The sequence below is a fragment of the Mustela erminea genome, chromosome 4 (genome assembly GCF_009829155.1).
Source record: "Mustela erminea isolate mMusErm1 chromosome 4, mMusErm1.Pri, whole genome shotgun sequence".
In the NCBI taxonomy this organism is placed as follows: domain Eukaryota; kingdom Metazoa; phylum Chordata; class Mammalia; order Carnivora; family Mustelidae; genus Mustela; species Mustela erminea.
In genome coordinates, this window is record NC_045617.1 from 12644443 (window position 1) to 12655220 (window position 10778).

General features: G+C 45.0%; 1 long non-coding RNA gene across 1 annotated transcript; it reads left to right on the forward strand.

The window, feature by feature from the left end:
- On the forward strand, positions 1 to 6966 carry LOC116588039. Its single transcript, XR_004284754.1, has 3 exons — positions 1 to 2266; positions 4170 to 4357; positions 6000 to 6966. It is a non-coding gene; the product is annotated as an uncharacterized LOC116588039 (long non-coding RNA).
- The last annotated feature ends 3812 nt before the right edge of the window (positions 6967 to 10778 follow it).

Below are 10778 nucleotides of genomic sequence, written 5' to 3' on the forward strand. Positions count from 1 at the left end.
CAAACCAAAAAAAAGAAAAAAGAAAACCAACTAGAACCTGATCTTTGGAGAAGAAAAGAATCAAACTAAGAGCTTTCAGGATTTGCTTCTCCTTTTACTCTTAGGGCATTTACATAAATGGAAGAACATTTAGGCTAACCTTGTTTAGGGCAGCGTGTTTTACTTGGAAGTACCTTTTTCAGATTTTCTTTCAGTGAAGGGGTGCCACTATAGTGCCCCCTGTGAGGGTATTCGATGATGATAATTGAATTAAACCCTTTGGAGAAGATAAAATACAAATGCCAGGGTGTAAGATTTGGTTCGTATGTTAGTTTTAACTAATTAACTATTTAATTTTAGCTAATGCTCTTCTCACAACCCTTACTTAGCACTTAGTTCTGGATTCTTAAATCCTGAGGAAGGAGTCACCCTTCCAGATGCAGTCGCTGGGGTGCATCCCCTGGTCATCCTCTGGGGCTCTCTTCGATCCTATTCTGGACATCATTATTAACTGGTCTCTCCTGTTTTTCTATAACATTGACTCATCCTGGTTGATGTTTGTCTCTCCAGCTTGGCTTAGGAGCCTTTCTAAATCAGAGTTTGGGTAACTCCCATGGTAGGCAGTAGAGCAAATATTATTGAAGTAACTAAATGGAAAAAGTAACAACCATACAGTCAGAAAAAAGACTAGAGAAAATTATTAAAGTTTTCTGTAAAAAAAAAAAAAAACTTCTATTAAGGTTTTTTGTAGACTACCGCATAGAGAATTTCATTACATTGGCTCTGGTTCTAAAGAAAAACATGATATCAGGTGTCAGAACTCACTCGTATTTATAGGAAGAATACACCCGGGCCGTCAACAACAGCTTCTTTGGTTACAGAATTACAGGAACTGCTGAGAACCTAAGCTCTTTAAGGAGTCTACAGGGGACTCCTTTAAGACTCATTCACATAGGCAGTTTCAAATGAAGTGGAGAAAAATTAACAGTTGGAGTGTAGGGGTGAAGGAACATTCCCATAAATTTAGGCAAGACGGCAGACCTTTCCAGTTTTCTGACGTTTCACTGAAGGCGAGTAATTCTGGCCTGAGAAAGCCAAGGGTGTCAACAGGAAGGCTGTCGAGTCTACATTCCTAAGAGCCTTTATCCCGAGGGGGTGAGTGACCTGCACTATAGAGACTATTTCTGTTGCTACCAGCGGAGGTTGTAGATGCCTGGTTTTACAATAACATCGTCCTTTGCCTGTGGCGACGCTGGGCTCACCTGAATCCGTGGGGTTCTCCTTTCTGATGGATGGAAACAAGCAGGGATTCTGCTCCCCAGGAACCCGCGCTGGAAAGATGACCTGTAGCAGGAGACGTTCAGCGATGACGCCATTCAACAACAACAACAAAAAAGATTAAAAGGAAGAAATACCAGATGATTAAATTAAAAAACCCTTCTTTGCAAATCACAGTTAATGATGAGGAATACTGGACCTCCCTTTGGCTGCTTTTTCTGGATCAATCCACCTGGGAACTTTTATCCAAAGAACTCGTATAGAATTCACTGAACTTGTAGACTACAGTTAGGACATGGGAAAAGGATTGACTTCTATTGTGGGCAATGGAAAATATTTGGGGCGCACAGATGGCAATACTCTGCTTTTGTCTTTTTCCCTTGGAGGGGGAGGACTTGCCCTGAGCGGCCCAGGAAACCCAACCCTGTGCTCTGCAGGCCTTTCTTTCTTCCTTGTGCCCTTTTTACCTTTACTCTCAGTCTGGGTCTCTTGCTCCGCTCTCTCATGGTTCTCCTGATGCAGCTGCAATGGGGGAAATACAGACCATTGATTTGGCACTTGGAGAAGCAGGTGACAAACAGTCCAGCCCATGTGGCTTCGAGTATGTGTGTGTGTCGGGGGGTCAGTGCGTGCTGCTTCTGTGCAGTGTGGGGAGAGGAAAACACTTTCCGCGAGGAGAGTCAGTGCGGAGTCGAGCAGTTACCTGATGACTTTTCCAGAGTTCTGGGAAGAACAGCTGTCCCGCTGTCGAGACTTTTGCTGCGTCTTTGTTTTCCATTTCGGCAATTTCTGCTCTTTTACCTTCTCCTTCATTCTATATCCTTTGGGTTTACTCTGTTTTGTGTTGTGTTTTAACTTCTTATTTTAGGTTCACGCCGAAACAACTGACATAGCTCAGTGACTCAACACACAAGAGTTTACATGTTCTTCACGCGCACTCCTCTGTGGGTGTGCTGGCTGGGCAACTCTCCATACCAGCTCTCCTCCAGCCAGCGGCTCAGGGACTCAGGTGATTCCCGTTTGATGGTTTCTGCAACTTGGGGCTCACCCTGGCATTGTCTGTCCAGTAGATGGGGGTGTGGGACATACAGAAGCAAAGGTGCATAAACCAACTTAGCCTAGAAATGATGATCATGCCCCCCTCACTGCAAGGGCAGATGGGAAAGGGATCTTGGGGAGGACTTGTGGTTTCTGCCATGTTTCTTGAGTTGGATACTTAGCTCGTTCATATACAACTTCTAAAATACGAACGCTTAAGACCATAGGTTTCCTTTCAAGCATGACATTTGTTGTATTTTACAAGGTTTGGTACGTGGTATTTTCATTATCATTCGGTTCCAACCAGTTTTTAATTGCCATTATGATTTAATTTTTGGTCCATGCATCACTTTGAAGTTTTTATATTTTCATGGCCTTGGGGTGGCGAGGAGTCTTTTATACAAGACAACAAAAGGGGAAACTATAAAAGAAAATGTTGATAGATCCAACTACACTGAAGTTAAGAACTTCTGTGGGTTTTTTGTTTGTTTGTTTGTTTTTGTTGTTGTTATTGTTTGTTTTTTAGAGAGAGCGAGAGAGCACACAAGTGTGCCTAAGCAGAGTGAAGGGTGAAGAATGAGGGTGAAGAGGGGCTCAGGGATAAGGAGAGAGACTCTTAAGCAGGCTCCATGCCCAGCAGGGAGCCTGATGCAGGGCTCAGTCTCACCATCCTGAGATCATGACCTGAGCCAAAGTCAAGAGTCAGAGGCTTAACTGATTGAACCACCCAGGCACCCCCAGAACTTTTGTTTATCAAAAGACACTATAATGAAATACAAAGAAGCCACAAGGGGCACCTGGGTGGCTCAGTAGGTTAAGTGTCTGCCTTTGGCTCAGGTCATGATCCCGGGGTCCTGGAACTGAGCCCCACATTGGGCTTCCTGCTCTGTGGGGTGGGAAGCCTGCTTCTCCCTCTCCCACTCCCTCTGCTTGTGTTCCCTCTCTCGCTGTGTCTCTCTCTGTCAAATAAATAAATAAAATCTTAAAAGAAAAAGAAAGGAAAGATAGAAGCCACAAATTGGGAGAAGATACATTCTATGAATTAACAATTAAGAATATGTAAATTCTTTTCACAAGTTGATTAGAGAAAGACAAATCAGTATAAAAATGAGCAAAAAGTGTTTCACAAAAGGGAATGCAAATGGCCCATATGCACATGAAAAGATACTCAGGAGTCATCAGGGAAATCTACGTCAAAACTACAGGGAGCTACCCTTTTAACCTCATTGGTTGGCAAAAATGAACTAACTTGAAAATACCAGGAGAATACAGTAGGAGCACCAGTGTGTTGCTGGTGAGAAGTTAAATTACCATTTAATATTCATATGTCCTGTGCCCCAGCAATTTCAAGCCTGGACATGTATTCTGGAGAACGACATGGTAATTACCTGTGCAGTAAATGCTAACATGTCAAAGACTGATCCCCACCCTATGAAAAAAAGGAGTTGGACTTCTACAGAGTTCCATGGAAATTGCCTGCAATCTGTTATTGAGGGCAATAAAATCTGATCCGATGCAAGGCTTAGATCCTATTTTCCTGGTGCTCCAAGGGCAAGGAAGAGCTGGTTGTTCTCACCATGAACACTCATAAAGCGGATCCTGGGGCTAGCTGGTAGTATGTCAGCGGCCAGCACAGCCCCCAGTCATGCCGGGGAGGGCCTAGGGCATCTTCTGTCATGTGGGTTAAAATCCCCATAAGGTTTAGGCACTCTGTCCTGGGCTCTGAGGGTGGGCTCTGTTAGACTCATGTTTATTGCCCTAGATGACATTGGCAATAGGGGACCCACACTCCTTCCGTGCTTTTCTGAGTGTCCCCGGCACATGGTCTTTAGGGCCCTATTGGTGCTCTTAGTCCTTTGCTTTTGTTTGCGCAGCACAACCTGACGTCCATCGGCACAACAACGTTTGCTTTATTCTTCCAATGGAAGGCTCTGCAGCGAGAGAACACGAATGAATCCCACTCTTCATATCCAAGACGAAATCTAGGAACACGATGCTGAGTGGAACGAGGAAGTGCCAGCATTCAACCCACAGGGTAACACTCCATTGCCTTCCAAAAGAGGTAAAACTGGAGAAGATACTATGGAGGTGTAGCCTCTAAGTGGAAAGTGAAAAGAAAGCGAATGAGAAACACTGAGCTCAGGATGTTAGCTGTGCTGGGGTGGTAAGAGCTCAGGAAAAGAAAGCACCCACAGGTGGGGGTGTGCGTGATTGCTGTAGAAGCCCAGTCCTCGCTGGGGTCGGGGATTCACGGATTGATGCTTTACATGCGAAGTAAAGACCCAGGGCAACTAGAGTGAGAAAAAAGGGAGGCGAAAGAGTGCAAAGTGTAATGGGTTGAACAGTGCCCCCCACAACACCTCACAGCCCCCAAAGCCCTCTCTTCCCCCACCCCTGCTCCCATTCATATGTTGAAGTCCTAAATCCCTGGCCCTCACAATGCAACCATATTTGGAGATAAGAATTAAGTGAACGAATTAATGAGGTCTTTAAGATGGACTCTAATTCAGTATGCCCGGTGTCTTTCTAAGAGGAAATTTGGACACAATTTGGACACGCATGTGTGCCCAGAGGAAGGGCCATGGGAAGGCACAGGGAGAAGTTGACCTCCACAAGCCAGAGAGAGAGGCCTTGGGAAAAACCAACCCTGCTAACACCTTGATAGCAGGCTTCTGGCGTCCAGGGATGTGAGACAATACATTTCTGCTGTTCACCCCGTCTGTGGTCCTTTGTCGTGGACACCTGAGTAGACTAGACCACAGTGATGCACGGAGGTATCGCCTTCCCTGTCGGGATGAGTCACGAAGAGGCACCGTGGGTCACTCGGGATTGTGTCCTGCTCATTGGGGCTTCTCTGGAACGCTGTGAGGAGGCAGGATGAAGAAGGGGTTTATCTTCCGGTGCCTCCCTGCCCGCTCCCGTCTCCCATCGGTCAGGGTCTGCCGGAGGAAGTTAAAGTCCCTCTACTTTCGCCGGGTGTCCTCCAGCCTGTTTAGTGGCTGCTCAGGAAGCCAGAGCCCATGCCACGCTGTGCGGCCTTTCATCATAAAGGAAGAACCAGAAACCTGGGTGTGCTTTGTGGGGAGGGTCCTGGTGAGGGTCAAGGGGATGCCCCGCCCTGATCACCCCTAGGCGGGGAACCCTGTGCCCCGGTGAACTGGTCAGATGTGGGCGGGGCCTGAGCCCGGGTGGTCCTGAGAGGATGGAGGGCGGGGGGCGCATGGGTTTGTGGCTGGTCAGTAATATCCCGTTTCTGGTTAGCACAGTGGGTACGTCGGAATTCATTTTATCATTTTAAGAATGAAATTTAAAAAGTAAGAGAAGTACAAAGAGGGGGCGATGTTGATGATGATGTAGCATAAAGAATCCCAGATCAAATTATGAACAATTCAATTCTGTGTTCCCGTGTTTGTTTTTCTACACAAAAGAGAAAAGCAGGTTGCTTTTCAATTCTGAGAACCTTACTCTTCCTTACATCCAGGAAATCAGCTGACTCTTTTTGCAAAGCTGATGTACACCTACTTTGGGAAGAAAAAGAATCAAATCTCCTGTAAAAATTCAACTCTTAAGTCTGATTAGTTTTATTAATAAGCCATTGTTTCAGATGTCAGCAAACAATGCACAATACATTTGATTATAGAAAATTTTTCTTTTTAAATAAGGCCTAATAAAATAATTGAACATGTATGTTTCTAATTTCCAAGGCTGGCCAGTTTCTTACGTTTCACTAAAGTAGAAGAACCGTTACATATGCATGTTCAGACCCATCGCGAATGACTCATGTGGCTGCAACATGGAGAGATCGGCAGTTCTCACGGACCCTGAACTCGACAAACATTCCTGCTTTCCTTAACATTCCTTTCCTATTGCCTCAATTAAATAATGTACACCATAAAACATCTTTCTTTAATTTTCTTTTCAGCAACGCCTAAATTATTTTATTAGTTATGCAAAGTTGGGCACCCTGTGGTTGGCTTATTCTTTTCTTTTGTAATTTACTTTTCATTTGGAAAAGAGTGAAATGCTTGATGTATTGATATGAAGGCTAAAAGATCAGTCATGCACAGTGCTGGTCACGGTCACTGCAGGAAACAGATGGCACCCTCCAAGGGGGTCACTGATGAGAGTCTCCTGAATGGGTTATTTACAGAAGTGTTGTCAGATGCAGAGATCTCCTGAGGGACAGCGAAGCCCCTCAGATTCAGCAGGAAGGACCACAAATTAGGGGAGGAAGAGGTCCCTGGAACCCAGGGAGAATGCGGCAGGAGGAGAGGGGAAGGGATGCCCACTGGAAGCCTTGATCTTCGGTAGAAGTTCACTGCCAATGCAGGAGAGAGAGAGAGAGAGAGAGAGAGAGAGAGAGAGATAGAAGAGAACGTGTCCTGACCTTCCTCTCCTTCTGTCACTGCCTACCACCATTGTCAGGACACAACCAGAAGACAGAGGGCAGGAAAGCCTGGTGGATGAAGGGGTCCACAGAGGGCAGCTTCCTGTGGCCCAAAGCAGGGGTTATGGTGCCAGGAAGTTTTGGGGGAGTGAAGAGTAGATCTGAAATGAAAATCAGAAAACATCGGGCACACTTACGAGACAGTTGCCACAGTGGTGGATGTATTTTTATTAATTCTTTTCAAATGGCACAAAATACTTTCCCCTTCATGTTTTGATAATTGCCCTATTCTAAGTTTTTTTCCTTTTTCCCTTTAACATTGTAGGTTTTGATAACTCAGTCCCATTTCGCAAATGAGAAGGTACACAGGGGACGCTTGTCTTTGGATTTCAGGGGACCGCGGTCATTTTTGATTCTAGAGACTGACAGGTGGAAGGGTGGAGGAGGACTTGTGCCCTCCTTGTTAGGAAGGCAGAATGCTAATAATCGTGTATGAATCTGCGTATTATGGAATCCATAAGTGCTTTGAAATTGCTTTTTAATGGAAGGCTTTAAGGTTGTTAATCTGTAACGTAGAAAGCTATCTTTAGCTACTACCACATGACCTCACTTATGCGTGGCATCTTAGAAAAAGAAAAAAAATCAAAGCAAACTACGGGCTCACAGATACAGAGAACAGAGGAGTGGTTGCCAGAGGCAGGAGCTGGGGGTGAGCGGGATGGATGAAGAGGGTCAGACAATGCAAACTTCCAGTTATAAAATAAACCAGTCCTGGGGATGGAGTCTACAACAGGGCACCCATCGTTAATAATACTGTATTTGCATATTTGCAGATTGCTAAGAGAGTAGATCTTAAAAGTTTTCATTATAGGAAAAAATGTGTAACTGGGGATGGTAATGAATGTTAACTAGACTTACTATGGTGACGATTTCATAATATATACACATGAATCATTATGTTATAAACCTGAAATGAATATAATATTATACATTAATTATCCCCAATTAAAAAAAAGAAAGCTGTCTTTAAGAAATTTAGATATTTCGAGGCAGAACAGATTAAGGGCTCCACTTCATAAACCTAGCTGCTTTTGTATCGTGCCTTTCCAAAGAATTCTCAGTAATTGGAGGGATAGATAAGAGAGGGAGAAAGGAAGTTGATACACATAAATAGAAAAAAAAAATCGAGTGAGTCTTTAGTTTGGATGGAGCAGAATTACTTTTTTCTTCCTCTGGGAAAAAGAAGAAAGTTGCTAGACTGGATATAATCTCAGAGAGTCTGTTGGAAAAAGCCGTTGCTTCTCCCACTGCCATGCATCTTTCCTGGAAGGCGGTCATCCTCTGTCACCCGGACAGGGATTTTTGGATTTCAAGGCTTCAGGGGAGCCCTGGACACACTCCTTCCGTGTAAATCACCGGGGGCTGAGAGAGACCGAATGAGATGTCCAACGTATCAGATTTGGAGGGAGAAACACTCCTAGAGCCAGGGGTTTGCCCCCTCCCCAGGTGTGCTGTTCCCCGGAAAGTGGGGGCTGCAGGTGAGGTAGAAGAGAAAGTGTAAAGAAGACGTCTCCAAACCGAATCCCTGTATCACTGGATTTTGTGTCTTATCACAAGTTGATAAAGAGGAGAATGGTCATGAAAATCCACACCGGGTGTAAGAGGTTTCACAACGGGCGTAAGAGGTTCGACATCGCCCAGAGATCTGTGAGCTCTGGGAGGGCAGGGTCTTCACTTTCTCAATAGCTCCTGGACATCCAGCTCCTGGCATATTCTGATGGTAGATTCTTTCCTAAGTGTCTCTTGAATTTGATTACTTAGGAGGAGGAAAGAGCTTAGGTAACATTCCTTGGTGATGCTGATGCACCTTGAAGAACTTCCTTCTCCAGGGGTGGGCAGCTAAACAAAGTTTTATATAAATCTCTTCAAGCCACTGCTTTGTTGAACGTCTCAGCTTTCTGGCTTGCTAACCGCGCAGTGACAAGGCTAACCTTGTTTTATAATTAGACTTATGGCTTTCTACTGCCTTAGAAGATTGTGAGGAAATTCCAGAAGCTCTGTGGGTGCTATCATATCAAGCATTCCAGAGAGCAGAACAGAACAAAACAAAGTGTAATCTACCATTATTCTATGATGACAGTTACTGTCAGAAGGAGAAGGGCAAGAATATTTTTCACTGAATGAAGCTTATTATTCCGTGGGAAATGACTGAACCAAAAGGCTCTGAGGAGGACTATTGGGAACGTTGGAACAACAGCTTTCTGCCAGGATCCCAGGGTTTCTCTCCGCCGTGCTGCTCTGCACTCTTTAATCGTGAAATGTAATTTCACTTTTGGAATCTCAAAAAAGATGTAAGCTGATAAGCCCCAAAGCTATGAGATTTCTTGCAAAAATGTGAAATCATCTTGTTCCGCACAGGAAACATAAAAGCTTAGTCTCTGCTCTTTACTCAGCACACTGGAGTGGTTCACAAAGCAGCAAGTGTCAGGCTTTGGGGACCTTTGGGCTTGATACCTCTTTCAAAGGAAAAATGTTTGCGGGGTCGAGTACTCCGCCTGCAGGAAGCCCTCCAGGGATCTCCATCACCAAGTGTGTGGTTTCTCCGTCATCCCACTGGGTGATCGCCTCGCACGCTGGACAGAGAGAACCTGGGCCACCAATGGCAATTCTGTGGAAACGACAGTGGGGCACTGCTGACGGAGGACATAGAAGGCGTAGAGGCCCCATCTTGCTCTCTCTTGAACAACTCGGTGTGGGGGAATCGATTGGTGTGTTGTAAGGACACTCAGCACTGACTGGCCGGTCATGTGAGTGAGCCGGCTCGTAAGTGGATCCTGTCCCCTGTCATCTTCAGATGACCATAGTCCCAGCTGCCATCCCAACAGTAACCTCACCCGAGATCCCTAGCCACCCAATGGACAATCCCCCAATGTCTTTTTTTTTAAAAAAGATATTATTTTATTATTATTTTTAAAAAGAATTTTATTTGTTTATTTTAGAGATAGAGTGAAAACAGGAGGAGGGGCAGAGGGAGAGGGCCAAGCTGACTCCGTACGCAGCACAGAATCTGACTGACACTGTGCCTCAGTGTAGCGACCCTGAGGTGCTGGCCTGAGCGGAAATCAAGAGTTGGAGGCTTCACCGACCGAGCCACCCAGGCACCCCAAGATTTTATTTTTTTAAAATAATCTCGGGGCGCCTGGGTGGCTCAGTGGGTTAAGCCTCTGCCTTCGGCTCAGGTCATGATCTCGGGGTCCTGGGATCGAGCCCCGCATCGGGCTCTCTGCTTGGTTGGGGGTCTGCTTCCCTCTCTCTCTCTCTGCCTTCCTCTCTGCCTACTTGTGATCTCTCTCTGTCAAATAAACAAATAAAATCTTTAAAAAATAAATAAATAAAATAAAATAATCTATACACTCAGTGTGGGGCTTGAACTATCAATCCTGAGATCAAGAGTCATGTGCTCTACCAACAAGGGCAGCCAGGCAGCCCTATCCCCAAATTTCTGACTAATAGAAACTGTGTGGGAAAATCAATGTTATTGCTTTTCCAAACTGTTAAATCTTAGAAGCTTTGTTACAAAGCTGTAGATAACTAATATGCCAAGTGATGAATATTAACCAGGAAATTAGAATTAATCATTAAGAATGGTCAGATAGGGCCCGAGATGAGGCAAGTGTTCAGACTGTGGAGTGTTCCTGCAGTGCACAGCTTTTGCTAGGATTTAGGAAATTAAGGGGAGGTAAGGAGCTTGAGTGTTGGGGAGGCTGGTTTGTAAGTCAGGCATGGGTTAGAATGGCACATGAATGAATGCAGGTTGAGATAGGCCATGCGGGAGGGAGGGAGATGTTTGTTTTTAAAATTCCTACAACCTTACTAATGACAAGGGCTCCGAAGGTAGATCAGATCTGGGTAATCAAGGACCGATCCTTGAAGAGTAAAAATATACATTCATCTGAAAAATGCAGACGTTGGACCTTGGGCTGTGGAGGTTGAATTCTTGTGAGACTGTCACTCATCACATGCGTACTCGAGGAGGAGATCGACCTTGCATTCCTGAAGTGCTTGGAAAAGAATCACAACTTCTTCAAGACAGAAT